Below are 12,580 nucleotides of genomic sequence, written 5' to 3'. Positions count from 1 at the left end.
ATTTGGCATGTCAGCTATGACTCTCACTAACTCTTACAGATGCGCTATAGATATCATAGCTTGGTATGGCTCCTGCTCTGCCCAAGACTGCAAGAACCTACAAAGGTCGTGAATGCAGCCCAATCCATCATCCAAACCAACTTCCCATCCGTTGCCTCTGTCTACACTTCCTGCTGCCTCGGCAATGCAGCCAGCGTTATTAATGACCCCAAGCACCCTGGACATTCTCTCTTCCATCTTCTTCCTTTGGGAAAAGGATACAAAAGTCTGAGGTCACATACCAACTGGTTCCAGAACAGCTTCTTCCCTGCTGCTGTCAGACTTTTGAATGAACTTACCTTGCATTAAGTTGATCTTTGTCTACACCCTAGCTATGACTGCAACACTACATTCTGCACTCTCTCATTTCCTTCTCTATGAACTTTGTCTGTATAGCGCACAAAAAACAATATTTTTCACTGTATGTTAATACATGTGACAACAATAAATCAAATCAAATCAAAAAAAGATCTCCCCATTAAAATTCTGCCACTAACAATTTCCAGAGGAATTTACTCTGAGTGTCCCCAAAACATCTAAAACCTACACACACATTTTGATGCACTTTTTCTCCCTTTGGTGGTAATACATTTCATTTAAAACTTTGTGCTTAAAAACTATGTTGACTTTTTATGCAGTTTCTAGTACCAGTGACATTGGACTTGTAACAAGGCACTAGATTTGGAAAATACTGTTTGTCCAGACCTCCCTTGTGTATTATTGTGCATATTATAGGAGGTGCAGAACAGAGGGGCTGAATTTGTCAATCTACATTAGGGAGAAGCAGCTCAGGTACATTTATAAAGTCAAGTTGACAAAGTCAAACTTTGTTCACAAATCGTAGAATCCCTACAGTACAGAAGGAGGCCATTCAGCCCATTAAGTCTGTACTGACTACAATCCCACCCAGGCCATATTCCTGTAATCCCACACATTTACTCTGCTAATCCTGCTGACACTAGGGTCAATTTATCATGGCCAATCAACTTAACCCGCACATGTTTGGACTGTTGGAGGAAACAGGAGCACCTGGAGGAAACCCACACAGATACTGCAAAGTGCAAACTCCACACTCCACACAGACAGTGATCCAGAGATCAGATTTGAACCTGGCACTGTGGCGCTGCGAGGCAGCAGTGCTAACTACTGTGCCACCATGCCACTCATGCACAAATGTACAATGGTCATTTTCAAAATTTGAATCATCTCATAGCTATTTACAATTACCTGCCAGAGGTGTGGTGGTCCTAGTGGAAGAGGAGGTCCCTGTAAAAAGAGAACAAAAATTTTGATTGTATGTCGTAGATTTTCATTGATGCTGCTTTCTGGAACTAACATGACAGAGTGCCCTTTAAAAGAATGTCAGTGGATAAGAAAATCAACTGAACCAAATAATAATTGTTCCAGTCTGACACTACAAGCTCCCCTCCACTTCTGCTGGTATTGTGTGTATCCCCCCAAGAGCATTACTTTACTCTGAGCCAGGGCCCATGATTAATGATGGCTTCAATTCTGTAAAATGTTGTCATTCGGTGACACTGAGTTTGACTGTCAGAGTTTGCACGTTGCAGGGGATTATCCATATTAAAAGGAGTGATCGCTACAGAAAACTGTAGCCATTACTGGGTAGGTCCATGGACATGAATTGAAAATTATCAAAACAATTTCAGAAGAGCTGAAGAGAAATTAATTTAACACACCGAGTCAATATGGGTTAGAATCCACAGTCTAAATGCAGATTCTATTGTAACTTTCAAAAGAAAATTGGAGAAACTCTTGAAAAGGGGCAAGCATGAAAAAGCAGAACAGTGCCGCTAATTGGATATCTCTTACAAAGACCCATTGTAGACACCATGAAGCAAATAGCCTGCATGATTCTATCTTAAATCAATTTCACAGCTTCCATCAGTTTGACTCCCTAGTTCCAGCATCAGGATTCTTATATTCTTCATATTTTTGAACAGCACATTTTTCGTACCTGTTGTGGGCGGTGCAATTGATGCAGCGTCACTAATAGTGCTGTTTGCTGTCAGGAAAGGTCACAATTTCAGATCAGACAATCAACTCTCACACCCTGTCCGTAACATTATTTTGTAAAATGTCCACACAGTGATGGAACAGCAGAACTACTTGAGGGTTGTACAAGAAAATGCAAGATTTTTCATGAGTTTAATAGATCCAGACTTTTCCTTCACTACCACTTGTGAACTTACCTGAGCAGCAATAATTTCAGAAATGTTAATATTGATTCTAAGTCATTGATCTCCCCATAAAATTGTGCCAACAATAATGTTCAGAGGAATGGCTGTGTTTCCTCCCACACATCCATCAATCACACACTCATATCAATTTGCCATTTCTCCCTCTGGTGGCAAAGCAGGCTTTTTACAAACAATTGACTGATGGTTTTGAACTATTGAAAGTAGGAGAGAGACGATAAGGATAAATTATTTTTATTCAGCATGTCACTATGGCCTAGTTTGCCAAAAGGATTACTGTAAATTTCACTCTCTCAAACACCTAATTTGCAATTACCTGTCATAGATAAGGTGGTCATATTGGAACTGTATTTTCCTATAAAACGATTACAAGCTGTTACGTCAGATGTGGTCGATCATAGAATCCTATAGTGCAGAAGGAGGCCATTTGGTCCATCGAGTCCACACCGGCCACAATCTCACCCAGGCCCTATCCCCATAACCACATGCATGCACCCTAGCTAGTCCCCCTGACACTAAGGAACAACTTAAGCATGACCAATTCACCTAAACTACACGTCTTTGGACTATGGGAGGAAATCACAGCATCCAGAGGGAGCCCACGCAGACATGGGGAGAATGTGCAAATTCCACATAGACAGTGACCCAACCCGGGAATCAAACTGGTTTGAGGCAGCACTGCCAACCACTGTGCGACTGTGCCACCCAAAGATTTCCAGCTGGGTTAAACTGGCAGGGTGACCTGTTTATAAACCAAAGTCAGTCAACGGGAAATTAGCTGAGGGTGTAATCCACTACTGCAAGGTCCCCTCTTCTGCTGACATTGTTTATTTTGACAGCTGCAACACGTGGCTAAGGGCTCAGGCCCTTGTTTCACAACGTCATCTATATTGCAAAATGCAGCTCTTAATTCCTGCATAGTTTGACTCCAAGAGCTTCAGCATTGTAGGAAATTATGGACATTAGGGGCACAGGCTTACAGGAGACTGGATCCACTGGCAATATGGTAGGTATCCAGAAAATATGGATTTAAGGTAGTTAGCAAGTGTACTGTGGGATGAGGAAAAATCATTTTTAATACGAGATTTTCCCCAGAAACTGATTCTATAGACTACTCGAAAAGCAAACTTTACAGAGGAAAAGAGCAGGGAAGTGGCGGTAGGTGGATAGTTCTTTCAAAGACCCAGTACAGGGACAATGAATCAAAAAGCCTCATTCTATCTACTTTGATTTAATGGTAATCACATCAATAAATTCAAGGTGTACTTTAGCACTCAGTTTCAGCATTAGAAGTCCTGTATCTTAAATTTTACATATCCTCAAAGAGCAAATGGTCTGCAGCAGTTATCATCTCTGGAAAAGGTGTCACTATTCACTATAGCCCTTGGAGGAAAGTTTGGTAACCATGGGACATGGATTGAAGGTAATTAGCAAATGTACTAGCGAGTAGATGAAGAGAAATTGAAGAGATTATCCCCTCCCGCCCAGAGTGTTTTTTCCAGCAGCAGAGCTGGCTCGCCATTGACTGGTGAGATGATTATCCAGTCCCACCGATGTCAATGATGTTTTGCACTTCTCGCCGAGCACACTGCCAAGAACCCTGCCACAGGGCGAGTCGCCATCAGAGGGACTGAAAGACCCCTTGCCACTAGAAAGGACTGGAAAGTTAGCCCAATTCATCAAGTTGTTACGGCCTGAGTCGTAAAGAGAACTAATTTCAGACATTTGTATTAATGTACAGCCGCCATTTTCAACATTTAATCTCTCAATCACTAATTCGCAGTTACTGTCACCGATGAGGTGGTCACTTCTGTATAAGAACTTCCTGTAAAAGATTTCAAGCAGTTAGGTCGGATGTGGTAGATTTTCAGCTACATTTCCCATTGGGTTAATCCAGCAGAGTTTATAAAGCTGTCCAAAATCAGTCAATAGGATATAGGTCTAAGGTATATCAAGTGTCCAAAGCGCGAGTGCAAGGTCACCTCTTCTGCTGACATTGTGAATTTTGACAAGTGCAACACATGGCTAATGGGTCAGGCCCTTGTTTCACAACACCATCTACATTACGAAATGAAGCTCTTAACTGAGGCTTAGCTTGATTCTAAGAGTTTGAATATTGTCGGAAATTATAGATATTTACGACACAAGGACAACAGGAGACTGGATCCACTGGCACCCTGGTAGGAACCCTCTCTCCACTCACATTGTCTGTACCTTTAAGACTTGATTACCTGTAAAGACTTGCATTCCAACCATTATTTTGTAAATTGAGTTTGTGTCTTTAAATGTCCTGTTTGTGGACAGAATTCCCACTTACCTGATGAAGGAGAGGCGCTCTGAAAGCTAGTGGCTTTTGCTACCAAATAAACCTGTTGGACTTTAACCTGGTGTTGTGAGACTTCTTATCCTGGTAGGTATCCAGCATGATTGGATTTCAGGTAATCAGAAAAGGTACTCGGGGCTGGATTCTCCAAGCTCATTAACAGCTGGGAATATCCTGTCCTGTTGCAGTGAATGAATATTTGGTGGAGTCCCAAATTCTCCATCTTGCAGGCAATGGGGGTGGAGTGCGAATGCGTGAGATGTAAGATGAAGAGGAATTATTTTTAACGAGTGGTCTTATGGTTTACATTTAAGTGCCTGAGAAATTGGTGAATTCTGAAGTTAGACAAATGCAATGAGCCAAATAGTCTACTTCCATCCCCTTTGATTCAATGATAATCACGCCAACAGTTTTATGGGGCGCTTCGCTACTCAATTGCCACATCAGATTTCTGACATTGTTAATATGGTCCATGAGCACATTTTTAGTCTCTATGCAGAAGGTGTCACGTTAACAACAGTGCTGTTCACTATAGGATTTCAGATCGGACAATCAACCCCCTGTCCACAACATCATTTTGTAAATTGTATACAGAATATCACACAGGGACTAATTAAGGAATTGATGACAAGGTGTTACATTTTCGAGAGTTGAATAAATCTAGAGTGTTATTTTAAAACCAATATTGGAACTGAAATAAACATAAAGAGAAAACATTTTAAAAATTGTAATATTCTAAGAGTCAATGATCTCCCAATTAAAATTCTGCCACTGACAATTTCCATACTATTGACTAGACATACCCTATACATCCACAACCTACACGCACACCTTGATGTACTTCTTCTCTCTTTGGTGGTAATACATTTAATATAAAACTAAGTGATTGATCGTTTTGTTTGCAAAAGCCATTTTTTGTCATGTCTGTTACCAATAACACTGGGCATGTGACAAAGACACTAGAGTTTTTTTGTCATGTCTGTTACCAATGACACTGGGCATGTGACAAAGACACTAGATTTGGAAAATAGTGTTTGTCCAGATCTTCCTTATGTATTATTGTGCATTTTAGTGGAGGTGCTGCCTCCAAATGAAGAGAGGGGTTGAATTTGTCAATCTGCATTGGAAGAAGCAGCTCAGGCACATTCATGCAGTCAAGTTAACAAAGTCAAACTGTGTTCACAAATGTACAATGGTCATTTTCAAAATTTGAAACATCTCATATAACTATTCACAATTACCTGTCACAGGTGTGGTGGTCCTAGTAGTAAAGGAGACCTCTGTAAAAAGATAACAAACAATTCTTTTAGAACCAATATTGGAACTGAAATAAACATAAAGAGAAAACATTTTAAAAATTGTAATATTCTAAGAGTCAATGATCTCCCAATTAAAATTCTGCCACTGACAATTTCCATACTATTGACTAGACCTACCCTATACATCCACAACCTACACACACACCTTGATGTACTTCTTCTCTCTTTGGTGTTAATACATTTAACATAAAACTAAGTGATTGATTGTTTTGTTTGCAAAAGCCATATCGGAGTTTTTTTGTCATGTCTGTTACCAATGACACTGGGTATGTGACAAAGACACTAGATTTGGAAAATAGTGTTTGTCCAGATCTTCCTTATGTATTATTGTGCATTTTAGTGGAGGTGCTGCCTCCAAATGAAGAGAGGGGTTGAATTTGTCAATCTGCATTGGAAGAAGCAGCTCAGGCACATTCATGCAGTCAAGTTAACAAAGTCAAACTGTGTTCACAAATGTACAATGGTCATTTTCAAAATTTGAAACATCTCATATAACTATTCACAATTACCTGTCACAGGTGTGGTGGTCCTAGTAGTAAAGGAGACCTCTGTAAAAAGATAACAAACAATTCTTTTAGAACCAATATTGGAACTGAAATAAACATAAAGAGAAAACATTTTAAAAATTGTAATATTCTAAGAGTCAATGATCTCCCAATTAAAATTCTGGCCCTGACAATTTCCATACTATTGACTACACATACCCTATACATCCACAACCTACACACACACCTTGATGTACTTCTTCTCTCTTAGGTGTTAATACATTTAATATAAAACTAAGTGATTGATTGTTTTGTTTGCAAAAGCCATATCGGAGTTTTTTTGTCATGTCTGTTACCAATGACACTGGGTATGTGACAAAGACACTAGATTTGGAAAATAGTGTTTGTCCAGATCTTCCTTATGTATTATTGTGCATTTTAGTGGAGGTGCTGCCTCCAAATGAAGAGAGGGGTTGAATTTGTCAATCTGCATTGGAAGAAGCAGCTCGGGCACATTCATGCAGTCAAGTTAACAAAGTCAAACTGTGTTCACAAATGTACAATGGTCATTTTCAAAATTTGAAACATCTCATATAACTATTCACAATTACCTGTCACAGGTGTGGTGGTCCTAGTAGTAAAGGAGACCTCTGTAAAAAGATAACAAACAATTCTTTTAAAACCAATATTGGAACTGAAATATACATAAAGAGAAAACATTTTAAAAATTGTAATATTCTAAGAGTCAATGATCTCCCAATTAAAATTCTGGCCCTGACAATTTCCATACTATTGACTACACATACCCTATACATCCACAACCTACACACACACCTTGATGTACTTCTTCTCTCTTTGGTGTCAATACATTTAATATAAAACTAAGTGATTGATCGTTTTGTTTGCAAAAGCCATATCGGAGTTTTTTTGTCATGTCTGTTACCAATGACACTGGGTATGTGACAAAGACACTAGATTTGGAAAATAGTGTTTGTCCAGATCTTCCTTATGTATTATTGTGCATTTTAGTGGAGGTGCTGCCTCCAAATGAAGAGAGGGGCTGAATTTGTCAATCTGCATTGGAAGCAGCAGCTCAGGCACATTCATGCAGTCAAGTTAACAAAGTCAAACTGTGTTCACAAATGTACAATGGTCATTTTCAAAATTTGAAACATCTCATATAACTATTCACAATTACCTGTCACAGGTGTGGTGGTCCTAGTAGTAAAGGAGACCTCTGTAAAAAGATAACAAACAATTTGGTTGGATGTAGTAGATTTCCATTGACACTGCCCTCAGGAACTAACATGGCAGAGTGCCTTTAAGAGAATGTCAGTGGATAAGAAAATCAACTATACCAAATAATAACTGTTCCAGTCTGACACTACAAGCTCCCCTCCACTTCTGCGGGTATTGTGTATATCCCAAGAGCATTATTTTACTCTGAGCCAGGGCCCATGATTAATGATGGCTTCAATTTTGTAAAATGTTGTCATTAGGTGACACTGAGTTTGACTGTCAGAGTTTGCTCATTGCAGGAGATTATCCATATTAAATGGGGTGATCACTATAGAAAACTGTAGCCATTGGTGTGTAGGTCCATAAGAGGGCATGAATTGAAAGAATTACAGGACAGCTGAAGAGAAATTCATTTAAGGCAATGAGTCAATATGGGTTAGAATTCACAGTGTAAATGCAGATTCTGTATAACTTTCAAAAGAGAACTGGAGAAATTCTTGAAAAGGAATAAGTGTGAAATAGCAGTGCATTTTCATACCTGTTGTGGGCTGTGGAGTTGATGCATTGTTACTAATAGTGCTGTTTGCTGTAAGAAAAGATCACAATTTCAGATCAACCAACCCTCACGCCCTGTCAATAACATTACTTTGTAAAATGTCCACATGGTGATGAAACAACTGAATTATTTAAAGATTCTATAGCATGGTGAGAGATTTTTCACGAGTTTAATAGATCAGACAATTCCTTCACTGCCACTTGTCAAGTTAAGTCAGCCTCAGCAGCATTAATTTCAGAAATGTTAATATTGATTCTAAGTCATTGATCTCCGCATAAAGTTGTGCCAACAATAATGTTCAGAGGAATGTCTGTGTATCCTTCCACGCACCTATCAATCACACACTCATATCAATTTGCCATTTCCCCCTCTGTTGACAAGACAGGCCTTTTACAAGCAATTGATTGATTGTTTTTGGACTATTGAAAAGTGCAAGAGAGAAGATGAGGATAAATTGTTTTAACTCAGCAAGTTGTTATGGCCTAGTTTGCCAAAAGGACTAATGTAAATTTCACTCTCTAAATCGCTTATTTGCAGTTACCTATGAGGGATGAGGTGGTCATATTGGAACTGGATTTTCCTATAAAAAGATTACAAGCTGTTAAGTCAGGTGTGATAGATTTCCAGCTATATCTCCCATTGGATTAATTTGGCAGAGTGGTCCTTTTATAAACCTGCTCAAAATCACTCAACAGGAAATTGGCTGAGATGCATACCAGGAAGTCAAAGCAGTACTGCAAGGTTCCCTCGTCTGCTGAAATCATTAATTTTGACAAGTGCAACATATGGCTAATGGCTCAGGCCCTTGTTTTACAACATGATCTGCAATATAAATTGCACCTCTTGATTTATGCATCGTTTGATTCCATGAGCTTCAACGTGGTAGGAAATTATAGGCATTAGAGGCACAGGCCTGTACAAGACTGGGTCCACTGGCAGTATGGTAGTTATCCAGAGTGAATTGATTCAGGAAATTAGCAAGGAGGATGAGGAAACTTTGTTTTTAAGAGGAAACTTTGCCCAGAAGCTGATTCTATTGTAACAGTCTATTTGAAAAGCGAACTTTCCGGAGAAAAAGAGCAGGGGAGCGGAACTAAGTGGATAGCTCTTTCAAAGACCCAACACCTGTACAATGAGTCAATTCTTTCCATTTTGATTCACAGATAATCAACAGATTCAAGGGGTGCTTAAACACTCAGTTTCAGTGTGAGAAGTCAAATTTCTTATATTCTGCATGTCCTCAAAGAGCACATGGTCTGCAGCAGTTATCATCTCTGAAGAAGATGATGCGCTAACAACAGTACTATTCACTATAGCCCTTGGAGGAAAGATTGAGAACCATACTACATGGATTGAAGATAACTAGCAAATGTACTGGAGAGTAGATGAAGAAAAATTGGGTGATATTATCCACTCCCACAGTGTGTGTTTTTCAGCAGCAGAGGTGGCTCAAAGTTGGCGGATGGGAACATTTTCCAGTACCGCCGACGACAACGGGATTTTGCACCTCTCGCCGGGCACACTGTCAGGAACATTGCCACGGAGAAGTCGCCATCAAAGGGACTGGAAGATCCCACCACCAGAAAGGGCTGGAAATTTAGCCCAATTCATCAAATTGTTATGGCCCGAGTTGTAAAGAGAACTAATTTCAGATATTAGTTTTAACGTAAAGCCGCCATTTTCAACTTTTAACTCTCAATCACAAACTTACAGTTCCCTGTCACCAGTGGCGAGGTCACTTTTGTAGAAGAATTTCCTGTAAATGATTTCAAGCAGTTAGGTCAGAAGTGGTAGATTTTCAGCTACATTTCCCATTGAGTAAATCTGGCAGACTGGCTCTTTTGTAAACCTGTCCAAGGTCAATCAATAGGAAAATGGCTGAAGTATATATTAGGTGACTAATGTGCTACTGCAAGGTCCCTTCTCCTGCTGACATTGTGAATATCGACATGTGCAACATGTGGCTAACGGGTCAGGCCTTTGTTTCACCACACCATCTATATTACAAAATGATCGACTGTGATCCTTAATTGAGGCATAGCTTGATTCTAAGAGCTTGAATATTGTCAGAAATTATAGATATTTGCGACACACGATGACAGGAGACTGGATCCACTGGCACCATGGTAGGCATTCAGAGTGATTGGATTAAAGGTAATTAGCAAAGGTACTAAGGGATGGATTCTCCCACCTTACCCGCAGCTGGGAATGTCCCGTCCCACTGCAGTGAACGGATATATGGCAGAGTCCCAAATTCTCCGTCCTCGCAGGCAGCAGGAGTGGTGTGTGAATGGCCAGAGATAGAAGATGAGGAGGAATTATTTTTAATGAGAAATATGGCTCTAATTAAATCAATTCAACAGTTTCCTGCAGTTTAACTACTCATATTCAAGATCAGGATTCTTATATTCAGATTTTTGGTACCTGTTGTGGTTTGTGCAGGTGATGACTTGTGAATAATAGTGCTGCTTGCTGTAAGAAAAGGATACATTTTCAGATCAGACTTTCAGTCCTGACACCCTATCCGTAACATTACTTTGTAAAATGAACACACAGTGATGGAACAAATGGATTACAGCATCTGCACATCTCCGCAGCCGATTTTTGGCACCATCAGCTCTGCGTCGCAAATTGGCATGGAGCTGCATAATTGATTTAAAATCTAATTTAAATAGCATTAGCAGGCCCGGAACTGAAGCTCTGGACTCGCTAGCTTCTTCCTCTGCCGCCAGGAGTAGTTCACTCCAGTGGGGTTCACTATAGCTCACCACTTGTAGGGGGCTGGCAGACCAACCCTGCTGGAGTGAAGGTGGGGGTGCGGTGGGGGGGGCCATTGAGGCCCCTCCCAGAGAGTCAGGGATGTTTCCTCTTCGCATTGACAGTGCCAGCCTGGGCCTTGTGGCGCTACTCAAGGGACAAAGTGCTAGTGCCTAAGAGGCACCTTGGCACTGCCCGCTGGGCATCGGGCAATGCCAAGGAGTTGTGTCTTGTGTGGGTGGGGCTTGATGGGGGGAGGTCTCTAGAGGCAATGATCAGTGGGGGTGGGCGATGCTATTACTACTCTGCATTTGGGGTGAATGACAGAGGGAGGGAGGCCAGCGATCGAGCCGTGGGGGCGGGGAGTCGCACCAACAGTGAGATGGGGTCAGCAGCTGGCCAACAATTGAGGTGGCCACCGATGGGGAGGCTGGCAGTGCAGGACCAGCGCACATGCACCGATTTCCGGTATGACAGATTGGCACGTGCAATGACCCACTCAGCGCTATACTGCTGGCCTCCCCAGCAGGAATAGGTCCCGCTCACTGAATTTGGGAGTGATTCACACTAGTGCACTCTGCCTTGTGCAGAGTGTGTGAGATTCATTTCGAAACTCATGCTGAAAAAAACCCAATGTGAATTACCCCAGCTTTTACGCAAATTCGGCACTTTGAATTTTTTTGAGAGAATCACCCCCTAGGTTCCAGTCTGACACTACAAGCTCTCCTCCACTTCTGCTGGTATTCTAGATAGCCCCCTCAAGAACATTACTTTACTTGGAACCGGGGCCCATTATTAATGATGCCTTCAATTTTGTGAAATGTTGTCATGAGGTGTCACTAAGTTTGATTGTCAGAGTTTGCACATTGCAAGAGATTATACCTATTAAAAGGAGTGATCACTATAGAGAATTGTAACCGTTGCCAGGTAAGTCTACAATGAAAGAACAGGGATTGAAAATTATTACTCAAAGAATTACAAAGTAGAGGAAGAGAAATTAATTTGATGCAACGAGTCAATATGGGTTTGAATCCATTCTAAATGCAGATTCTGTAGTAACTTTCAAAAGAGAATTGGTGCAATTCTCGAAAAGGGGCAAAGGTGAAGAAGCAGAGCAGGGTGGCTAATTGGATATCTCTTACAAAGATCCGCCATAGACACCATGAAGCAAATAGCCTGTACGATTCTAATTAAATGAATTCAACAACTCCCTGCAGTTTAACTACCCGGTTACATGATCAGAATTCTTAAATCCTTCATATTTTTGAAGAGCACATTTTCCGTACCTGTTTTGTGCAGTTGAGTTTTCATGAGTTTAATAGGTCCAGACTATTCCTTCACTGCCACTCGTGAATTTAAGTCAGCCTGAGCAGCACTAATTTCAGAAATGTTAATTTTGATTCTATGCCAATGATATCCCCACAAAATTGTGCCATCGAAAATGTACAGAGGAACATCCGTCTATATTGAAATTATTCCATACACCTACAAACCACAAAATCAGAATGATCTGCCATTTCCCCCTCTGGTGGCAAGATATGCCTTTTACAAGGATTCCACTGATCGTTATTGAACTATCGAAAAGTACGAGAGAGAAGATGAGGATAAATTAGTTTTACTCAGTAAGTTGTTATGGCCTGGTT

At 40.6% G+C, this 12,580-nt stretch overlaps 1 long non-coding RNA gene across 1 annotated transcript; it reads right to left on the bottom strand.

Annotated features, from left to right (window-relative positions):
- Positions 1–2,053: 2,053 nt before the first annotated feature.
- Positions 2,054–8,213, bottom strand: LOC145353357 (uncharacterized). The gene is made up of 3 exons (XR_013888688.1): positions 8,163–8,213; positions 6,997–7,035; positions 2,054–2,065 (listed from the first exon to the last, which is right to left on the bottom strand). It is a non-coding gene; the product is annotated as an uncharacterized LOC145353357 (long non-coding RNA).
- Positions 8,214–12,580: the final 4,367 nt, after the last annotated feature.

The sequence above is a fragment of the Carcharhinus amblyrhynchos genome, chromosome 15 (genome assembly GCF_965287045.1).
Source record: "Carcharhinus amblyrhynchos chromosome 15, sCarAmb.v2.hapA, whole genome shotgun sequence".
Classification (NCBI taxonomy): domain Eukaryota; kingdom Metazoa; phylum Chordata; class Chondrichthyes; order Carcharhiniformes; family Carcharhinidae; genus Carcharhinus; species Carcharhinus amblyrhynchos.
This window is presented reverse-complemented; position numbering and strand designations above follow the sequence as displayed.